Raw genomic sequence first — 24,885 nt, 5'->3', positions numbered from 1 at the left:
ATGATCAACAATTTGTTGAAAATGATTAAATACATTTGTGAATAAAATAAAATCTCTTAGCAAAATTCAGAGACATTGACAAGGTTTTCCTACCCCAAAAGAATTAAACAAATCAAAGCAAGATGGTTTTCTAGGATTAAAATGCTTGAAGATGCCTTTGTTGGATGCTTGAGCATTGATGACCATGGAAGCAATAACTTCTTAAAAGCCATTAAAATTGCTGAATATCTTAAAGGATCCTGAAAGATTTTGGATTCCATTATCATTGGGGGGGGACGCTATCAAAGTATCATTGGGGGTTGACTTTGAAAATGTAGCCATGTTTCCTAAAGCTCAAATCAAGAAGTGGTTGGTCACGTTCATCAATGATAATAATGATAGAATGGATAATATTTCACAACTATAATAAGATGCTAAAGAAATAAAAGATGAAATATTTACTTTGAGAGTGAAGCAAGATATAACTGTTTTGCCCATGAAAGATTACATTGAAGAATAGTTCGAGAAGTTCCTAAATGTATTCATTAATCCAAAATAATTGCTTGAGCAGTTAGGATAACAAATAATCAAGGAGTGAATTCTATAAAACTTCTTCTACAACAACTTCACTAGAGGGAGGATTCATTACACTTGTGATCCTTTTACAATTTTGTGAATGCTTATTTTTCATTGAAGAAATTCCCTACTCTCTTCCGAGTCTTCGATTAATGAGTTTATTGAACTATTGCATGTTTTCTAAAGCCAATGCCTAACTATATTTTCTCTCTTTCTTCCAAGTACCATTATCATTACTATTTGCACCATGGGAGCCTAATGCTAGTCTTTTTTGGATGAATGCATTTTATTTTACATTTAAATAAGAATATTTTGTCACTGTGCTATAGGCACTTGATTTTATTTTTAAACTTTAAGTTTGTAAATTAATTTTTAACTCTAGCATAGAGCTTATTTTAGGAAGTCATTTAATTTGTGATTCTTAAGAGTCTTGTGAATGTCTTCCTATGCTCCTATGATTTTAAATGTTTGATATGATCTTATAGTTCTTTGAGTGTATGGACCAATATTTTCTATTTCCATCTATCTAAATTTACTTCAAATATGTTCCTTGATATATGTTCCATGATGATAATGTGGAATGTATTTGTGGGAACAATGTCTCATGATGGGCTGTGATACTTAGCCCAAAACGTCGATATAAATTTTTTTACCATGCAGGGATCCAAACACTCTCCAATGAAAACCTGCAAGAACACTAGAACATAATTTATTTTGTTATTATTTTACTTTTTTACTTTGAAAAACACCTAGTCCACTCACAAGTAGATGTATTGAATGCTTAATCTTTAATATTCAAGTTATATGCACATCAAAGTGTGATCAATAAAGGAGTCTCACCTCCATAAAAACGTAGAGGTAATTTGGAAACATACCTTAGGAGCTTGACATTTTCCATTATAGGAAAAGAGATCAACACCTTCTCATGAACTCAAAAGGAGATTTTTTTGTAATACTTGTGTGCTTCAACCACAACCTTTATTTAATATAAATATTTAAGAATGTTTGTAAAAAATAATAATATTTGTTTTCATATTTTTAATTAAATCCACAAATACTACTTTTTATTTATATAAAATATTTGTATTAATAAAAAATGTTTCTTTTGGTAAGCTATACTATATTTATATTAATATCATACATAAAACAATATATTCATGGTTGGTTGGGGTTTGTCGAAATGAAAACTAAACAACCACCAACATTATAGAGGCTTTCTTGGGTAGTCCACACTATACTTAAAGTTTTTGTTCAAGATGCAACAAAGTAGTGCCTAAAATGCAGTAAACAAACAATAAGTATGACAAATAAATAACAAGAGAAATAACAAGACTATCAACAGGTAACACTGTAGAGAAATGGGTTAGAGGGGCTTGGTTGTGAGGATGTCTCCTCTCCATGAGCTCTTCCAGATAACTTTTAGCAGTAATCATCCTCAATAAAAATTAGATTGTCATCAGTTCCATGTGAGTTAGAGGTTCCAATAACCACCACAATGCCCTCCTCTTTGTTGAGTTCCAACTTAGTGACCTTAAAGCTCAAGCCAAATATCACTTTGCATAAGATTGTGAATTTGGCTTTCAATATTCTTCGTCTATCCACCATTTTAGGTTCCTTGTACACCTGGTTTTCTAGGGTGGTGGCCACCAAAGTTTTGGCAAACTAGTGAAACTCCATGACGTTGAACATTTTAGTGTCCCTTGACCTAGAAAATAATTGTGTTTATGATTCAATTTTGTAATTCTTCCCTAATTTAATGTTTGGATGTATATCGACACTTCTCCTTCATCAAATCCACTAGTCCATTCATTATTTTCTTAGTGTACTAGGTATCATGTTGATTGAAGTGTTGTTGTACTTGCATAGCTACTTCCTCTACTCTTTTACTTCGAGACCTATGTGTGTCTTGTTGTTATGTGTGGGCCTTAACCTTCCCCTTCGTTGTTGCAAACATGTGACTTAGCTCAAGAGCCTCATAATTTCCTTTATCCAATATTGCATAATCTCTATGTAACCACTACGAAGTCTAGATGCAATATTCTAGCATACTAGGAGCATCCCTACACTTGTCGACACCAAACCCAATGCTAGAGTTGCCACCAACAAATCATGCAAACAAGTACCACTAGATTTCCATTGTGGTTGAGAGCTAATGAAAGATGGTTTGCACATGATACTAGAAGGGCCAAGAAGGATGATTGGTGGGATTAGGTAGTTTCAAGCCCAACCAATGTTTTCGATCCCAATAATGAGAGCCTATGATTCTGTCACCCCGAAACATAATCACCATTAAGAGTATTGATCATAGAGATTATCCAAAGTCACAAAGATAACATTTAAGGGAAAGACTTTCCTTCTCATTTTTATAGAGGCGGTACTCCTGTTATCAAAGAGAATAAAAACTCAAAATGATACATGAAGCAAAATATTGTATACAAGAAGAGGTGATATTCACAATGATATTTACAAAATATTGCAGTAAAGAAATAAGTGAAGTGAAATCAAGATGTTTGTTTTAAGCATAGTAACAAATAGAACACACCATAACATTGAGAAAGATGAAAGAAAACATAACACATTCATAGAGAACTCAACATGATATTTTCATTGATATCAATGGGATAAAAAGGAATCACATTAGAAACCTTTTTCTTTAAATTGAAGTCTTAAGATTGCAATAGATATGAATTCCTAGGAGTCCTCTATGGAACCTGCGATATATTAAAAAAAATAGCTTTATAGATGTTCAGGAAATGAAAATGTGTTTGTCTAAATGGACTAGAATGGGGCTCCCATCGACCATGTAAATGAAAATACTTGGAAAGAAAGGAGAAGACAATAATGTTAGGTAAAATTGACTCAGGGTTTGAGTCAAGGTTGACCTAGTTAAATAGTAGTGGTTTTGGGCACATGGTATAGTGTGCCCATGGTATTATGGTCCGTGGTATTGCATGTAATGGAGCCTATAAAAGGCTGGGAATACTTCACTATAATAAGGCTTGGAGGTGAGTGGTGAAGACTCACTTGGCCAGATTGGCCAGGGTTTTGGCCAATGCTAATGAGATCTCATTGGGTTGGGTTTGTCCCCAGACTTGGGGTTTTCCTGGATAAATATTATGTGTATAATATTTTTGTGTATTGTTGCTGGTTATTTTATTATTCCTCTCTGTAAATCTCGGTAAATCTTAGTAATAATTTATCTCTCTATCATAAATTTCTTAACAACTGGTATCAGAGCTAAGTTGGCTTTAGAAGGACGTTTTTTGTTGCCAAGGGTTTGTATTGGCCTGATAGATAGAGAGATAATTAAGTTTTTCTTGCAGATCTGGATCAAAAGCCATAGATTGTGAAGCAAAGCTGCACACTATTGGGTCATGAGAGATTTAGTGGATGAGGAGGATATGTGCACGTGGATTAATTAATTGATGAACCATGTACCTGAAAATAACGCCTAGATAATTAACAGTTACAGCGGCTAGTGACCCATGTAATTCAATAGATGGGTTCTTTTTATATGGACATTGATGTCATATGTACAAAGATAACAACAAGGGTAAACACTTTTTTTTTTTTATTATAATGGAGTGAAATTTTTAATTTGCATGTAAATGGGCATACTGCTGTAAGACCTAGTAAGGCATGCGTACCCCTGGGTAATTACCGGTAAAGTATGGGTTAGACCTAAGTAATAGGGGGATGTCGAGTTAACAAATCCCAGGTAAAAACTTTGAAGGGGATAAGGGCATATTGTCTCACTTAGCAGGTTTTGGCTGGATTTAGTTAAGGAACCCCAAGTCAAGTTTAAGGGGGGAATTGTTAGGTAAAATTGACTTGGGGTTTGAGTCAAGGTTGACCTGGTTAAATAGTAGTGGTTTTGGGCACATGGTATAGTGTACCCATGGTATTATGGTCTGTGGTATTGCATGTAATGGAGCCTATAAAAGGCTGGGAATACTTCATTGTAATAAAGGCCTAGAGGTGAGTGGTGAAGAATCACTTGGCCGGATTGGCTAGGGTTTTGGCCAATGATAATAAGATCTAATTGGGTTGGGCTTTTCCCCAAATTTGGGGTTTTCCTGGATAAATAATATGTGTATAATATTTATGTGTATTGTTGCTGGTTGTTTTATTATTCCTCTCTGTAAATCTCGGTAAATCTTAGTAATAATTTATCTCTCTGCTGTAAATTTCTTAACAAATGAAATATTAACCTTTAGGTTTAGAATGACTTTAAAACAAAAAGGCAAATGAATGTTGACTGAGAAGAAAGTTTGGAAAACTCAATATAGGGAACTATTACTTACAATGCTAGAAAACAAAACCTCTCTCCTTCTCCACTCGATGAAGTATCTATTTAATGTTGCACCTCTAGAAGAAAACCTAACTACTTCAATTGTCTTTATACTACTGAAATCAGTGATCCTTCGCTGCTATTTTTTGTAGGCCACCTTTTAACCACTATTCAATAGTGCTACAGTTGCTTCATGCTTGACTCAAAGATTAGTAAAATTATCTTCAACTTCATTTAATTATGAAGATAACTAAGTATCATATTTTTTTGGTCATCATTCTGGTTGACATAAACTGATTTTTTAATATCTTCGTTTAAAAAAAATTAGTTGTTTCAAAGGTTTGGGCCTAAGATATGTGCATTTCATCTAATTTTTCTTTAATTCTTTCTTTGGTTAGTATGGTTTCCACTACCATGTGTGGGCCATCTAATTCCTTTACTATGTCAACAAGTCTAAAAGAATACATTTTCCCTTTCTATAGCAACATTTTCACAACCAATAATACATTATTTGAGTGAATGAATTCTCTCATACTATCAAGCTTTCAAGTGTTTGAGACATGCCTTTAAAGGTACGCTTTTTTCTTTCCTTTACATATCATTCATATTTAAGGCTCTAGCAATGAGAACACTTCTAGAATTAAAAAAAAATACCCATCAATTTCCTGATATTTTTGTAAAATTTCTTCAAATGAGGTAATTTTAGAAGCAATAGTAACTGAACCTAGTGCTAGTTCCCATGACTACAAGATTTTTTTTTTTTTTTTTTGTGAGTAGGGGAGTCGACAATTGGGGGGTCTCGTACTTGCATGACATAAGGTCAATTCCATCCACTACCTATATGACCACTAGGTGCACCATGCCTGCCCCTAATGTGCACATAATTTAATTGGGGGATTGAACCAAGGATCTCATAATATTTTACATAACATATTTACATGCTCTGCCAGGTGAGCTACCTTTTAGGTCTCCCATGACTACAAGATTATAGGAAGTATCTTGTTAATATTTTCAACAGCACAATCTCTAATTTATGCTAGTAGACTTGATGCTCCCTTCATTTTTCCATTTGGTTTAGATAATTATTTATTGGGTATTAATGTACTTAATGGTTTAGCAAATAATGCCCCTACACATAGAACAATTTCAAATTCATTAATTCTTTTCTTTAAGGTAATAATTTCCCTCTCTTATTCATCAATGCAATACTGAAGAGCATCCCCTATTGTTTGGTGAAACTTCAGAACTTCAAAAGATTTGATTTTTTCAATCAATGTTAGAATTCCATTGTTGTGCCATTTTTTTTTACATTAGGCCTCCCAATTTGTAACTTATTTCATCAAATTTGGTTTCGTTTGGTGTCAATGATTCCTCTTAAAAAATAATAGGGTCCAAAGTAACAAGTGCTTCAAGAAGCATTTTCTTTCCCAGAATCTACTGGTATCCTAACTAGGGACTTCAACGATACCAACAATCTCCATATTTTGGGAGTCATTGTGTTCCTCTTGGGATTATTTTTTAGCTTTCCCCTTTTTATTTTCTATTTCTCCTTATACCCATAGCAATTGAAAGAGATATTTTAGTCAATCTCCTTGGAGGGTCTCCACCTCCACTGCCACTAGCACTTTCTACAATAGTCCTCTTTTTGAGATGTGTTTGCTTATCCTTTAATTTTAGAAATTGAAGAGGTTTTACAAGAATTATTTTGGGAATTGTAGTCAGTACTAACCGTAGGTTGACCCCGGGGATTTTGTTTTTAATTTGTACTAATTAAAGTATTAATATAATCATGTAGACGAGTATCTTCATGCTCTTCTTCTAAACTCTAATTGTCTCTAGCTGCTTCTTCTAAATGCTTACGAAAACTTGAAGAACACATAGTACCAGTCATATGTGCAGAGAAGATTCCATATGGGTCAAATACTCTACAAGGGTGAACTTGCCTCATCTTTAAGGTGTCAAATATGAAGTAATTTCATCTAAATGAACAATAGATTTCAATTTTGAAATCCCCAATTTTGGAAGGAGTAGGGATGAACTAATTTTTCCTCTTTTGATTGATAAAATGTGCTCAAAATTTCTATTGTCGACATACTTCACCAATGAATATTATAAACATAATAAGGAAGGTGCATAAGATTTCTTTCAAAACCAAAGAGCCTAATGTAAGAAAACTTTTATTGGCATTAAAAAATGCCCTTTCTTGAAACAAAAGCTTGAGCTTGATCATAAAGTCTACTTGTACCAGGACCAAGAACCACCTTCTTAAATTGTGTGACAAAATAGTTTTGACTTTGGTAGAAGTGAAAGGGAGCCTTGTGCTTCCACAATATTGGATACTAACATTGATCAAGCTCTTCATCTATATTCACATTTTGAGTAGCAGGTAGGTCTTTAAATATATTTACATAAACGATGGTGCAAATCAAACAAGAAGCCATAAAAAACCTCTTTGTACTTTTGTAATTTGATAGGAAATCTCTTTGGACATAATACTACCATAATTAAATATAACTCCCTCATTGACTAAATAGTGGAGAATATAAAGAAAATTGGTACATGTTTAACGGATTCTCGACCAATCATTCTTACCATAAGCAATGCAAAATATTTGTGAGGGTCGACCTTTGTATCTACCTGAATTTGAGTAGTGTCCATTGAATTAGGAGAAGGCTTCTCTAGGAAACCTTTTATAATATCACTACATCCTCCTTGACTCTTGATGAACTTATTTTATTCACCAACTCTGAAAAATTTGTGTGGAGTGGGTAGTTGAAAAATTCTTCTAAAACTATTCGACATTAATTGTATATGATTTCTACTAGCTTCTTTAAGGTTAACCATGATTTTCTTCCTGTCAAACTTTGGTGTGCACCATGAAAGAACATCTGCGAAGTCAAAGAATTTAAGCATGCAACTTAATTTTACTACTCTAGTCACTTTGTTAAGCTCTATATAAGCCCCATGTTAACTCTAAATCCCCTTATTATGCCCTAAATATTGAGTTATTACATTTATATTGTTATGTTGGCTAGAACATTTCATGGTACAATTTCATTATAATTGTATCATTTGTCTCCTCTACACACGCACACACGCACTAAGGAAACCTATTCATAAGATCATCAAGTATTGTTTTATACATTGTATTCATTGCGAGGTTTCCATATAGAATTGGATATAATTATTGGCTATTTAACATTTTTAACATGGTTCATAACTTTTGGTATCAGAGTTATGATCTTGAGGTTTTGCTACTTCAAACGAGCCATCTCAACGTTTTCACTATAACTTTTTTTTGGGACATTTAAGACCACAAAATTTTGAGTAGAATGAGAAGACATATCAAATGTATGTTCGATAAAATTTTTAGATTCTAGTTCACTGTATTTTGCAAGATATACACCATGAAATTTAGGGTTTGTGAATGGTCCTAAAATCAGTTTCAAACAAGCAATCTTCAAATTTTTTCTTTAATTCTTTTTTTCTAGGAAGATTCATACCATAAAACTTTGAGCATATTATAAAAACATCTCATGGTACATCTAGTAAATTTTTTATATTCTAGCTCACTATAATTTCATAGATGTACCATGTGGAAGTTAGGGTTTGTGAATGGTTCTGAAATCATATTCAAATGAGTGATCATGGGATTTGTGCTATAAATTTTGTCTAGGACACTTCATATTGTGAAAGTTTTAGAGATTTGAGATACATACTTAAGCACCTTATGTAAGAATTTCATAACTAGATTTGAAGAATTGGACATGTGGCATGTTATATATATTTTTTTCTCTTGGGAAGAGGCAAAAAATCAATAAGTTTCATGAACATTACTATAGCTTTACCTTGGCATGTCAAATTTTGGTCAAGACAGTAGAATTACAGAGAAGTCATATTAAGGAATTGTTGGACGAAACTTCATATTTATAAGGAATCAAATTTCAAAGATATTTAAGGAAAAATTTCAGTCATCCAGATAACATACAAATTAGGGTTTTGAAAGGTAGCTAACTTAAAATTGGCATAAATTTTGATTACAAGATATGTTTCTAGTGATCCAAAATTTGTGATAAAGAGGAAAAAGAGGAGCATTGTTATTTACTCACATGGCTCCCAAGGGTGCTTCAAAAGTTACTTCACCTTTTAAACCTCCAAAAAGCTCATCCATGACTCATGAAGAAATAAAATATGTTTAGTACTAAGTATCCAAGTCAGAACATTATTTGTCACATATGGAAGAAAGGATGAAGGAAAAAAATGTCAAAGTTACTTGAAACTTATGGAGTCTCCTTTATAGTCGCCACGAGGTTGTCCCCTTTTCCATGAGTAATAGGGATTAATGTGGGGTCCTTTACAATTACGATGGGTAATCAGGATAGATCAACTTCCAAGAGGCATAACTTTTGCATCTAAACTCCAATTGGTGTGATTCTTAGACTGTTGGAAATGTCATTGAGTGTAAATTAGTCACAAAGTGTGGCACTTGGGTAGTAAATTTTTACCCCCCAAAAAATGTCATTTAAGACCTCAAATTGGCCCCATAGGGTTTATGACCATAATTCTCCAAATTGGGTCTCATCATTAGAACTACTCCTATAAGCTTATTTCACTGATTTTCCCACCTTGAATGCATTGAGATGGATGAAAAATAAAATAATGATCCAATTTGGATCATACCTCCCCATTTTGGAGGTTTTTCGTCCCCAAAATATTTTACTAAATGAGGTGAGGAATTTTTTCTCTACCTTCTCCCTTGAGTACCATTCATCCTTGCCTAGAAGTTGTCCTTTCAACACAATCTACCAAAGGTCATATTGCCCCTGTATTGGAGTTCTAAACCTCTTATGAAAAATTGTATCCTTTGTCAAATCTATCTACAAACTCGCTGCTAAATCCTCTATGGAAGGTATGACATTCTACTCTTCCTGATCCAACATGGAAGGATCATAGAGTTTGAGATTTTCCACATTCACCATTGAGTAAATGTGCATGTGTGGGGGTTGAATGAGTGTTTAGGAATAATCTCTCTCATTTTCTTGTATCTTGAAAGGAACATATCCTAGAGCCTTGATTTTATTACTCAGACCTTGTTTCCTCTCCTTGTTCAACTCCCCACTCTAAATAACTTCTCTTTTTGGTGTTGATTATACCTAGCCTTGTATTTTTCTTGTGACTTCTTCATTGTCTCCTAGACTTGTATATGGATCAACCCGATCTTTTCAATAAATTTCTCTACCCTTAAAGCATCCCTTGTGATATCCTCCCTCACTCCTTGCTATCCATATACAATATCCAAAGGTGAAGGTGGGAAATATAAAAACCAAGTTTCAAATGGGGACTTACTAGTAGAAGTGCGCATTGATCTGTTATAAGAGTGTTATAATCCCAAGTATTGGATGCTTCCGATTGTAACCCCTCATAATTTTTGGAAAAGTATTCATAACTGCTTCGATTTTCCCATATGTATGTGGATGCAATGTTGTAGACCTCTTCAAATTTATGCCCATCTTCTCCCACAATGTTGTCCAAAATGCATTGCAAAATCTAGTGTCATTGTCTAAAATGATGTTCCTTGGTATCCCAAAGTGCACCAGACCTGTCTAAAGAACAAGTTTGTTGTTTTCTACTCGGTAATGGTTTATTTATATGGCATGAGAATGCACGTGTTGTTGCACCTGTCAGGTACCATGAACATGTAGTCACGCCCCTTCCTTGTTGGTGGTAAACCTCCCACAAATTCCAAGGAAATGTTTTCCAAAACATGAATGGTTACAGGTAAGGATGTTATATACCTTGTTTTCTTTTACAAGGCTTATTGGTACAACAAATCATACATCCTCTTATGAACCTAGATGCATCTTCCTACATATTGGGTTAATACACATAACTTTGCAAATTGGAAATTGTCATCCCTACACCAAAATGCCCTGCAAACTTAGAGGTGTAAGCCTATCTGATTAGTTATAGTTTCTCACCTTTAGGAATGCGTATCCTATCTAGCTTGTAGAGTTCCCAAAGTTGTGAATTTCAATGTGGGCAGCCTTTAAAGCATGTTGGCAAACTTGTTTGTATGTTCCTTCTAGTACTTGATCACTAAATGAAACTGCTAAAAAAATGCAAACCACTTGTAATGTTTAGTTTTTTGTAACTTATTATTGGCCCACAAGTATTATAGCAGTTGGTGATATGTGTGGATGAATATTTTCTTTCCCATCAAATAGTGTTTCCACTTCTTGACAACTTGTATCAGGGCATAGACCTTCTTATCATAGGTAGGGTAGTTAAGAATCCCCCATGAAACAATTCAAAATGATAGCATACAAGCCTTCCTTCATATGTCAAGACTTCTCCCACAACATACCCACTTGCATTTGTCTCCACTTCAAAGGGTTGTTGTAAGTTTGGAAATGAAAGAACCAATACCCAACTAATTTTCTTCTTCAACTTCTCAAAGGACTTCTACTAACCCTTCCCCTAATGGAAACTCTTGCCACTTATAGTTATGGGAGTGGTAGAGCTACTATTGAAAATGAGAATATGAATTTCCTCAGGTGTTGTGTTTCCCCAACAAAATATTTGAACTCAAAAACATTGGCAGGCGTCAACCACTTCATGATCGCCTCCATCTTGGCGAGGTCTATCTTGAGCTCCCCTCCACTAATGACATAGGCTAAGTACACCAAATATTGTTGTGCAAACTCACACTTCTTGAGATTTATTAGCAACTAGTGCTTCTTCAATGTCTCTAGCACTTGCATCTAATGTGAGATGTGCTCTTCCTAGGTAAAATTGTATGCTAGTATATCATCTAAAATAAATAATATCAAATGAATATGAATATCGGCACAATATATCATTCTTTAATCTCATGACTATATCTAGTGCATTACATAGACCAAATGGCACAACCAATCACTCATACAAATCTTGTTTGCTTTTGAAGGTGGTATTCTAAGTATCTTGTTCTTTGACTTAAACTTAGCGATACCCTGATTTTAAATCCAATTTGGTGAAATATTTTTCTTGCTGCAATTTGTATAATAGGTCATCAATCCTAGACATGGGATACCTATCCTTGAGCAGACACTTCACTCTGGCAATTGTAGAAATTTATTATTCACCTCATTTTCTTCTATAATGGATTTTCCTCTACAACCCAACTTTTTTCCAATGGAGAGTCCAACAATAGTTAAATCTCATGCTCCACTTCCCTCTTAGGTGGTAGCCCTTTAGGCTCCTAAAAAACTCCCTTGTATGCCTCTAGAAACTCTTCCACTTTCTATAGATCATGTTCCTTTTAAAAATAGTAAAGTAGTGTTCTTACTAGAACTATTTAGTTTCTTAGCTTGGTTGGTAGTTTTCGATGAAATTTTAGAATTGTCCTTGTGCACATTGATGTTGAAGAATTTTCCATCCTTGATGAGGTCATACTAGTTGTCTCTCCACGTGAATATTACATCCAATGTGTACATATAGGGACTCGCAAACACAACCCCACATACATCATGTGTAACCACATCCATTTCTACTTCATCAATAAAATCAACATTGATAACAAATTTCAATTTTACATTGTTTTGTTACCTTGATTTATACATTCTTATTACCCATCCCAATGGATATGGGTTAGGATGATCTAGAAACTCCAATCCTATTTTGTTGACCAACTATGTTGCATTGAGATTCACCTACGATCTTGAGTCAATCAAACCACCAATTTTTATTTTCTTGACTTTCATGTTTATGTGGAAGAGTTTGGTCACCTCCTTCTTTTCTTATTGTTGAAGGCTCCCTAAATTCACCTCCTTCTACATTGATGTGTAGACAATCTTCTCATATAGGTATGAGCTTCTTTCCACTTGATTTTTCAAATCTATGGCTATGGAGTTGAGTTATGGATGTAATTTCCAACACTTCTCCTCTGTGTGACCATTAATGTTACATTGGTTGCTAGGATATTTTCAATTATAACACAACTTGATATTTAATTAGGCACTAAATTTAATCCATTCAACCCTCAACATGAGTTAAAAGTCAACCCTTCTAGATTATTCTTCATATTTCTCACATGGCTAGCTCATTTTCCATGAGTAATGAGAACTAATGTGGCATCCTCTCAAATTATGGTGGTCAATCATGATAGATCAACTTCTGGGGGCATAACTTTTCCATTTGAACTCCAAATGGCACAATTCTTGCACTGTTGAATAGGTCTTAGAGTTTAGGATAATATCATAAGGTGCAATGCTTGGAAGGAAAATTACCCCAAAATATTGTCATTTAAGGCTTCAAACTGGCACTGGAAAGTTTTTGATCCCATTTCTCCAACTTGGCCCCGTCACTAAAACTGCTCTTATAAGTTGATTTATCTTATTTTTTCACCTTGAAATCATTAAGGTAGATGAAAAACAATATAATGATTCAATTTGAATCAAAATGGACTATGTTTTGACTATGAAAGTGGGTAGAACAAGGGCGTAAATGCAGCGAGAATCAATTATTCTACTGTAGATTATGAAGATGAAGAAGATCAAGCATTGACATCATCACAAGATCCATAGCTAGAAGGCACTATTCCAACAATATCTTGTCATGTATTTGCAAGCATCGATACTCCACAAACCCTCAAGAGAAGGATATATTAAAAAGAAAAAGGTAACAATGTTTGTTGATTCAATTATTACTAATAACTACATCAATTACAAATTGGAAAAACTTGTTAACTACTTTGTATATCCAAAACTAGAATTTCAAGTAATGTTTGCATATGGAGGTACCATAAATTGCCCAAGGAAACGCCATAGTATTAAGATGGACATGGAAGAGTTTTTATTGGGTATTCCCATGATTGCAATCTAAATGGGTGGTGTTAATGTTATATAAGGGGTCCAATGGTTAAAATCATTACGAACAACGACGCTTAATTTTCAAGATATTTTCACAATATTTTCCATAGAAGAAAATAAAATTGATCTTAGAGGTCCAAGGGAAACCCTCTAAAGTGATAAGTTCTAATAGCATGCAAAATTTGCTAAAATGGGGGTGCCATGGTGTAATTGCACAATTGTGTTCATAGATATGTCTAAGGGTCTTCCACCTACTTCAGATCATGACTCATTTTTACCTTGGAAGTGTACCACTAAATATTAGGCCTTACAAATATCTGTATTCATAGAAGAGTCAGATTGAGTGTATGGTCCAAGAAATGTTAGGTGCTAGCATCATTCAACCTAGCCAAAGTGTTTTCTCTTCACCAATGGTGATGGTTATAAAAAAGATGGTTCATGCTGTATATGTCTAGATTACAGACAACTCAACAAAAAGGCAATAAAAGATACACTTATTATTCCTACCATTGATGAATTATTAGACAAATTGCATGGAACAATCTCCTTACTAAATTTTATCTTTGTTTTGGATATCATCAAATTAGGATGAGGCAAGAAGACATTATGAAAACAACCTTTAAAACGCATCAATGTTATTATGAGTTTAGGATTATGCCATTAGGACTTACTAATGCACCTTCAACATTTCAAAGCTCGATGAATTCTATTTTCAAACCCTTCCTTAGAAAATTTCTGTTATTTTTTTTTTGACATAATAATCTTCAACAAATCTTAGGAAGAGAATGTGCAAAATGTTGATAGGGTCTTAACACTACTGGAAGAGCAACAACTATATGCAAAACCTTCCAAGAGTTCCTTTGGGGTTCAAGAAGTTGAATATTTGGGTCATATTGTATCCCATCAAGGCGTCAATCAAATTGGACCCTAAAAAATAAAAGCTATGACCAAATGACCAATCCCCAAGACCTTGAAGAACCTCAAAGGATTCTTAGGATTGATAGGATATTATCGCAAGTTTCTCAAGAATTATGATAAAATAACAGCACCCCTAACAAAAATATTAATAAAGGAAGCATTTCCTTGGAGTAAAGACGCAACTAATGCCTTTTAAAAACTTAAAGAGGCTATGTGTACAATTCCCACTCCAGCCACACTTGACTTCACAAAATCCTTCATTGTGGAGTGTGATGTGTCAAGCCATAACATTGGTGCATCTTTGATGCAAGAAGGAAGGCCCCTTGCCTTTTAAGGTAGCAAATTTAAAGGAAATAACTCACTAAAACCCATCTATGAAAAAGAAATGTTGGCCATAATACATGTGATTAAGAAATGGTGTTCATACCTAATTAGAAGACACTTCAAGGTAAAAATAGATCTTGATAGTTTGAAGTACTTCTTGAGAGAAAGATTATCTTCAAAAGAGCAACAAATATGGGTTACAAAGGTACTATGTTATGACTTTGAAATTATCTACCAAAAGGGAAAACAAAATATTGTGGCAGATGCACTCTTAAGAAAAGAGGAACACGCAGAGGGTTTACTATGTGCTTTTTCCATTCCACAATCTGATTGGGTGGAAGAAGCAATGATATAATAGAATAAAGATGGGAAGTTATGCAAGATCATTCAACAAATACAGGAGTACCTTGGTGCAATAGAAAAAAATGTGGAAGAATGATTTATTGTGGTATCAAGTTCGCTTATACTTATGTAAGAATTCTCAATTCAAATATAAGGTCTTTTGTAATTACACACTTCTCTTATAGGAGGACATTTAGGGTTATTAAAAACATATCATATGATGAATAAATAATTTTTTTGGGAAGGTCTTAAAGCATATGTGCAAAATTTCATGGCTGAGCAAGTGGTATGCCAACAAAAAAGGGAAAGATAATCTAGACCCTCGGGATCATACAACCATTAGCCATACTAAGCTAGTGTTGGGAATAATTTTCAATGGATTTTATTACAGGTTTACCCAAATTTGAAGGAAAGAATTTCATTATGGTAGTGGTAGATTGAATGATGAAGCATGCCCATTTTTTCTCCCTTCTCATCCTTTTAAATCAAGTACAATGGAAAAAAACATTCATGGAAACAATCCAAAAGCTACATGGAATAACGATGATTATTGTAAGTGACACAAATCCAATTTTCACCAAATATTTTTGGACTGTATTATTTTCTTTTTGGGAACTCAATTGGCTTACAACTCATCTTAACATTCTCAATACGATGGAAAAATTGAGATTGTGAATAAATATTTAGCAGGATATATACATTTCTTTGCATTTGATAAACATACACACTTGGTCAAGTGGTTTCCCTTGGCAGAATATTGGTACAAAACATCCCTCTATAATTATAAAAAACATCCATATTTATGAAACTTTATGGATATCATCATCCATCCATTGTATCACCCTTGAAAGGGATTGTAAAGGCTCGAGCACTAGAGGACCACACATGACACCAATAATATGTTCTCTAACTATTGAAGGACAACTTGGTTGTAACGTAAAATAGGATGAAACAACATTAGATCAACATTGTAGTGAAAGGGAATTTGTAGTGGGATATTGGGCATTTGTGAGACTACAACCATATAAACATATGTACATCAAGTAACAAAAGAAGGAAAACAAATAATCATCAAGATATTATGTCCCCTATAAAGTGTTGCAATGGAGTGGAACTATAGATTACAAATTGGAGTTTCCTCCATCTTCACGTGTACATCTAGTCTTCCATGTTTCTTGCTTAAAGAAGGTAATTGATGACAAGATCCCAATCCAAACTATTTTACCATAGATTAATGAAGAAGGGAAAATCATGTTAGAACCAAAAACAATCTTGGAAACAAGGATTACGCAACTAAGAAATCAAGCAATTAGTTAGTACCTGATCAAATGGAAGAACGTACTAATGGAAGAGGTGACATGGAAAGATGAGTTATTTATGGAGAAACACCCACAATTAGTCAAGTGTCAAGGACAACACTTGTTTGAAGGGGAGGGACATGGTAAGCCCTATATAAGCCCCATGTTAACCCTAAAACTCCTTATTAATCCCTAGATAGTGAGCTATTACATTTCTATTATTATACAATTATGCAAGCTAGAACTTTTCATTGTACCATTTCATTATAATTGTACCCTTTGTCACCTATATATACACTTAGGGTACCTAGTCTTAGTATTATTAAATATTGTCTTATACATTATATTCATTGCAAAAGTGGGTTTCCCCTCAAAGTCATGACTGTAATTATTCACTTCTTATAATTTTTAAGGCAGATTGTTGATAACACACCCAAGCTTGGTTGGTGCCTTATTTCTCTTTTGGTAATTCAGAATACCATTTTTATGCAAAAGACCATACAAAGTCATGGTTCTCACTTCCAAGTGTATCAAGAGTATCTCTGCAATAAGGATCCTTCTTTCTACTCACCATCTTTTCTTTCAATAGCCTCTAGGTACTTGATATAATGAACTCTTAATGTTTAGTTGATGAGGAAAGTTACATTGAATATTAATGAACCCATCAACTAATTGTGATAGCATTACATAATAGTGAACCAATGATAATTGTTTTCTGAATGTAACAACCATGTGACCACCTTATCAAGAAAATTTTTGTATTGAATGGCAAGATCAACTCAAATGCGTGGATGAAGTCATAGTAGTAAGTCTTTAATTCACCTTGGAAATGATGCTCTATTGGAAATTTGGTAAGTATGAAAATGCATGAAAGTTAGGAAATTGAAATTTGTTGTATCAAGATGTATGTAAGTCAGGATGTAAGTACACCTAAATACGGGGATACATAGGAATCAAGATAATCGAGAGTTGGGACGGGATGAATTGGGATGGATGGATATATGGGAGTCAGGATGTCAGGAGTCGAGATGGGTGTAAGGGTTGAGTATAGTTTGGGTCATCTCTCCATCTTGCATTTTAGAATAGTGGCTAAGTATGTAATTGAGGTGTGGGGATCGAGATATGCAAGTAGAATAATAAGTCATGCTTCCATCTTGCCATCTTAACTAAGTGAAAAATGACTAAGTATAGATGTTTTTTCAAGAGAGATATTAGACACTAGGGACCAAATAAAAGCAAAGTAATGCTAGGTTTTTCAAACATATGTATAAAGGATGTGGCAACCAAGAAATTTTAAAAGTTTTATTGTGGATAAAAAATATTGATAAAAATGTCTACGGCCTAAGAATAATAGAGGGGTTGACTAGTATTAAACCCACACTCATATGAATAGGGGAATTAGAAATGGAGGGGAAGATCAACAACTTCAAGAGAAAACCGAGCCATATCAATGTTTAGCAAAACACAATGTAAGGGGGATTGGGCTTGCAGGGAGTGCAATGAAGCGCTACATACTAAGAGGGCTCTATCCACCCACCATAATCATCAAACAATAGTATACTTGCTCGAGAGGGTTCACCCCAATGTCGTTGGCATCATTACAATGAGCATCATTATTTCACATAACTTGAACCAAAACCTTCATCATTGTTATTTGATTATCCTTTCACCACCCTAGCCTAGCCAAGATCACCATTGAATTGCAATGTAACTTACTCAAATGGACGATCAAGGAGAAAACTATACATCTAAGCCTCCACACTCTACATAACAAAGGCATTAATGCTTAACATAGACACTCGACCTGAGAAAATTTCTAAAAATATTAACTTTATAATTAAAATTATAAAAAAATAATATAATTTTAAAAGACCATTTATTTAAATATAATTTTACATTCTAAAATGAATTTTGGATACAAAGATCGCCATAATGTAATAACAATTTTCCTTCACTCAAATTCTAAAAACTATGTCTATAAACAAAATTTTCCAATTTAAAAAATAATTTTGAATATAAATATTTGGCATAATAAAACAAGGCTACGATGCAAATGGTTGGGCTGTAGAATAAATAACCATGAAGCATCCGTTGACAATTTAAGTTTAATATACAATATAAATGTGTCTCACACATAAACTTTATTTCAACTTTATCTAGGTTTCCAAAAACTCTGAACACTGCTGGCTACACTTGGTCTATTAATCATTAATGAGAAGTTGCTTTCTGAACTTCAAAACCCTTGAATGCTTTTGATCCTGTGAAGAACTCTTAGAGAATATAGACTAAATTTAGGGCATACTCAAGACTCTTAAGTAACAAAAAACTAGGACTAAACTACAATCCATTCAAACTCTGCTTAATATTCTAGAACTAATTATGGATTGTGTTCATCGAACAGTAACTCTTTAACACACTACCAAATTTACTTAGTACTGAGTGATGGGTTGTTCTCATCTATTGATTGGAGTTCTATATAATGTAATAAGTCAAGCCAATACTTTCATGTAGAACTTAATGTGTTTAACAAGAAGAATTCATTGAATATTTATGGTCTTATGAAGCACTCTTAAAGAACGAAAGAAACAAAGGGTAGGCAGAAAACATATTAAGACAAAAAGGGAAGCACTTAACATAACTTTGAAATTGGTCCAGAAAAATGATCATAAATTGTCACAGGACACATTGAAAATGAAGTTGTAGGAAAGATTTAAGCTTTCTTTTAATTATATAAGAATGCCAGAAAAAGATTTACAGATCACCAGACATTTCTGGACTCATCAAATTTCTTCTTATTGCCTTTGTTGCACAATGTTCAATATCCTATAATAAGGTACAATGAATGGGTCAAAGGCAAGGGACAACACCCAAAAAAAGAAATGAGATATTACAAAGAAGGTTTGTTATCCTCCTAGAAAATCAAATAATCGTAATGCATATTGGTAACAAATGGCTATCAAAGCTTTGATGGGTAACTTAGTTGGTTAAAGTATCTATTAAGTTATTGGTCCTCTCTCATGAGGTATCAATTCAATTTGCTTTGGTTCAGGCCCCGAGAAATAGAATTGACTGGGCGGGTAAATTAGACCTATCTAATATCAAAGAGGTAAAAAAGAAGAAGCGATAATGATGAGTGGCTATCAAATATCCTATCTGTACTACTGCATTGTTGCCAATCAAATTTTCAATAATGTTTGCAATCCTGTTATATACACCACCACACCAAACTGGTAGCCAATATACCTTTCCTGGAGCAATTAGACTAATCTTTCCCATGCGTTGGAGGATAGATGTCACACTCCACTTTGAACCATGTTTGCAAGATTGCCAATATTTATGAGGCTATCTAGTGTCAAGAGCAAGATATGTTGCTCTGACTTTGTGATTTTAGGTTAAATTTTTTTAGATAATATATTGGTATCAATTGTTTTGGGGCAGCTTAATTGGTGATTGTAGTAATTTGAAATATGTGAAAGTTGAGAGATCCAGGGTTCAAATCCCTTGGTTTTGTTTACAGAGAGGAGGACAAGGTATAGACTCCCGATGTGATGTTTACTAATAATCTCTCTTCTTTTTTGTTGTCCAATAATATAGATTTGCAAAGTACTTCCAAGTTCCACCTCCATATCAATAATAAGCTTTTAAATTATTGAACTAACTTTCACAATAAATAAACAAGGGGGTAAATGGTTAAATGTTCACTTTGTTGCATGTCTCCTTTCATGTGAAGTAGGTATTCATCAAATCAACTCAATAATAAAACTAATTTCTTCTATTGGTTCCTTTATGGACATTCTGAATGACTTTTTAGACAATTTAGGCCTTTAGGGGAAATCTATGTTGCTAGGAAACGTGGGTTCGGGGATAGGTGTGGGGACGGGTGCATCACTTTTTGAAACATGGTACGTGGGTTTAATGGGGGTATATTACAATTTATATATATATTATATATTTTATAACTTATAATATATATGAATTTTGAAATCTTTGAACTTACATGTTAACAATTGTTTAAGTTGAAACCTAACAATATGCATATTAACAATTATTTAAGTCGAAACCTAACAATCTGATACTCATCTATGACATTAGTTGGCAAAGTAAAATCGTTTTAAAACATACATACATTTCATTATTAAGTTGAAACAAAATGTTGTTAAGGTCTATAATAAAGTTAATGACAATGACACCATATTCATGCTAGAAAAGATGATTAATGCCTACTAGTCAAAGAATAGTAGAATACCTATAGACGAAGCTGACCTCCACGAAATTCATTATTATCAGTCCCTTAGAGAATGTTTTCAAATAACATAATGTCATCATTCTACTAATCCTTTCATGAACAACACTTTAGCTTATATATTTAGTGGACCTACTAACTACATCCCAGTCAACTATGAAGGCTAAGAATAGGGTTTGCACTGAAATAACATAACAACGTTTCTAGTAAGATTCTACCATATTCAGATCAAAGTACGTTACAACGATCTGTCTGCATTAACCTGACAATATTAAAAACCCAAAGTCAACTGTAAAAACGTAATTATAGTGAACTGGTCAATTAAGGATGCATTAAACTTATGAAGTTATTTGTAATCTACTCTTGGGCAGGAGGAGATTATCTTCCATCTGATATATCATATGGATATCCGATACCCAAATCATTTCTCTATTTTTATTTGATAATAGAATTTTGAACTTCCATGAACTTATTCAACACAACGACAAGCCATTACGTGGAATGTGAGAAGAAAAGGATTTATGGTCAAAGCAAAAAAACGTCGTCAGGAAAACCTCACGCACCTGTTTTCGGGGTTCACGCACCCATTTTTGGGGTTTGCCGAACCCATTTACGAAAAAGAATCCAGCTCAAAGATACTGAGTACCAGGTTCTTATGGGAAGTACCAGGTTTGCTTGGGTTTGTCTGGGAAGTATCTGATCCAGCAACAAGTTCATGGGGCAAGAACCCAGGATGGGTTCACAAACCCATGATTCACAGGCATAAATGCTCCTCCTGAATTTTGATCTAGGATATGTAGTAATTTTGAATAATATGACACTTATTCACAGATATTATCCCGATTATACACTATTGCAGAATGCATGCATAATACATAACCTCCTCTACGTTGATCATCAATTTTGCGGAATTAAAAACAATGAAACATCAATCGCATGCGCACATTAACACAGTATGTAACCCGGGGAAAGCATACAGCTGAAAACCCCCAACTATTTGTATATTATATTGATTGAGAACATGTAACAATACATAGTACAATACTCCTCACAAGTACTCAGTACTATCTCCACCTGTTACACACAAACTAGCTCAGATCTGAATCAATCACAGGTTCAAATCTCCTCCGCTGCTTGCCTGCCTCCACTGCGCAATCCTGCATGAGAATAGATGAGAATGGCTGATCCAAACTCGTATTTCCCTTGGCTGAACCATGCAATCCTCATTGGCAATACTCAATCCATTGATTGTGCAAATCTCATGCACAACTATAGTCACAACTGACAGCTGTCTTGCCCTTTCACTCACCTCTAACACTTGTCTCCACTGAACTGTCCATGCACTGAGTTAACTGATGTATTCTTTAGTTGATTTATGAGTTAATAATTAGTGAATTAATTAATAATTAATTCACATCACTCATCACTAGTGTATTCTGCAGTTAGACTAAATACAACTAGTTTAACTAAGTCAAACTGAACATAACTCCATCAACTCCTCAATCAACTCCACCAAACTCAATCACTTGAGTTCTAACTGAAGTCCATCATGCAATAGCTCAACTGACCCATAAGAAAAGCGTATTTCCTTCTAGCAGTTGCATGTTCCACATCCGTAGCTCGAACTGAAGTGCTCCAAGAGGATAAGATAATGTTTATAGTCCAAATATTATTAAGAGCTAATAATATTCGACTGTTCTATTTTTAGCCTGACAGTCTAAAAATAGACTCCGCCCATATGTCTAAAAATAGAAGTCCATCTATTTTTACCAACATGACCAATCATCCACAAATAGCATCCTGCAACTCATAGACCATGATCCATATGTCTAAAAATAGACTTTGCGCCAAAAATAGCCTGCGAGCCCACTTAGTGAAGGCGACTTCTTTTCACTAAGCTCCATCATCTTGTTGCATTTTAAACACTCCCTCTCAACAAGATATGGATTATCTGCAACCCCTATCCTGCAACTCTGGAATGTTCTGCATGCAACACATTTGCCCGGTCCACTTGCTCCAACAACACTTGGAACAAAAACACTCCCAATTGACCACTCTGTTGGGCTAGGAACACTCTGATGTTGAAGCTCTACCTGTTGCTGACAAGTAGTCCCTCTCTGACATCTGCACTACTGCAACATCTCCATGCATCTCACACCATTGCACACTTCTCTGTAACACCTAGCACTGTGCAAAACACTTATGCCTCTCGCATTGCTGCAGCTTGCTAGCTATGCGCTGTCCTGGGATTCCCTACACTGCCGCTCTCTCTGTTGCTCCATCCGCATCTATCTCTACCCAATCAGTCAGTTCCTGCTACTCCACATCGAGGCTCCCGTAGCAAGGTCTCATCCAAGAGGTTGGGTACCTCAAGGATCCTGCCCCTCCTCCTTGGGACGATCAATCCACATCACCCCACCTCCTACCTGGAGGTATGGCTGCATGTGATCCCTTTGCCCACCTGGCTCGAAGTTTCCCCCTACTGGAGGTCTCTGCATGAGTATATGTCTCTACTCAATCTCCTCTCAGCTTCCCTTGTTGTGGCTACTTCACAACCTCCTGAAGCTACTACACCAATCATGGCTCCTCCACAATCGTCTGAGACTTCTTCTGGCTCTGCATGTTGAGAGGTAATATACGCTCCCTCTCAACCACCAAGTCTCCATCAGTTGCCTCGCTGCTCAAGGCTTTGCATGCATCTTGAACCTCAAGAGCATACAGGTTCTTGAACCGTGAAGCAATCTGCTTCACCTGTCTAGTGATGATGTGTCTAAGGAAAACCTTTCCCTTACTGAAGACTACATCACAGCCTCTGTCTTCTAGCATCGCGATCGACACCAATTTTCTCTTCACTCCTGGTATATACTTGACATCGGTCAAGGTAAGGCGAGCTCCATGCTCCCTCTGAAAAATAACCGTGCCTACACCTGAGACACTATACTTCTCATCATTACCCATCGCTATGAGTATCTGGAGATCTTTCTCCTCCAAAGTACTGAACAAAGTCTTGTCACCGGTCATGTGGAAAGAAGCTCCACTGTCAAGAAACCAACCACTTCCCACCATGGATGAAACCATGCATGCGAAGAGTGTGAAATCCAACTCAAATTGTGAAGCAAGTGCCTCACCTTCATATCCTTCCCCGGATCCCTTCTTGGATTTCTTCTTTGGGCAATTAGTAGCATAATGGCCCAACTCACGACAACGAAAGCATCTCACCTTCGACTTGTCAACCTTCTTCCCATCATTGGAAGAACTGGATTCGGAAAGAGAACCCTTCTCCTTCCCCTTCTTCACCTTACTTGCTAAGGCATAGTTCTCCTCATCATGCATGCATGAAGAATTGTCTCTGGTGCTCCGTTTGATCTCCTCCTTGCACAGGATCCGACCAAAGTCTCTCCCATCCTGGCAATTTCTCCCAACCATTGACAGAGTCCTGATAGGAATGCCAACTCTTCAGAAGACCAAGGAGAGCCAAGCTCACCAAGTCCTCATCATCGACAGTCACCCCCACACTTCCCAGCTCATCCCGGCACTGGGTGAACTTCGTGAGATACTGGGGCATACTGTCTCCATTCTCACACTTAGATGTTTCTAAGTTTATCCTTGAGCGCCATTCCACCAGCTCAAAACTCAACTACTTCTGATCTAAAATTCGTGAGAACAAAGTATTTCTTGTACAAAGATTGACTGTATGGGCATTCACCGGATATCTCACCTTCCAAAAGAAGGATGAATCCAGAGGCTACCTGGCCCGATTACAGACTCTGCCTGAAGAAATAAAATGTAAACACTTTCTGAATAATAGATCTGATGATCAACAGCTCTGATACCATGTAGAAATTTTGAATAATATGACACTTATTCATAGAGATTATCCTGATTATACACTATTGCGGAATGCATGCATAATACATAACCTCCTCTACGTTGATCATCAATTTTGCGGAATTAAAAACAATGAAACATCAATCACATGCGCACATTAACACAGTATGTAACCCGGGGAAAGCATACAGCTGAAAACCCCCAACTATCTATATATTATATTGATTGAGAACATGT

At 35.1% G+C, this 24,885-nt stretch overlaps 1 pseudogene; it reads right to left on the bottom strand.

Annotated features, from left to right (window-relative positions):
* The window catches only part of LOC149140957 (putative protein phosphatase 2C 27), a 32,489-nt pseudogene that overhangs the window by 5,627 nt on the left and 1,977 nt on the right, over positions 1-24,885 (bottom strand).

Source organism: Pinus tabuliformis, chromosome X, assembly GCF_031772625.1.
Source record: "Pinus tabuliformis cultivar Carrire ecotype Pingquan chromosome X, CPIR1, whole genome shotgun sequence".
NCBI lineage: Eukaryota > Viridiplantae > Streptophyta > Pinopsida > Pinales > Pinaceae > Pinus > Pinus tabuliformis.
The sequence above is the reverse complement of the archived record's forward strand: the minus strand, read 5'-3'. Positions and strand labels throughout refer to the sequence as shown.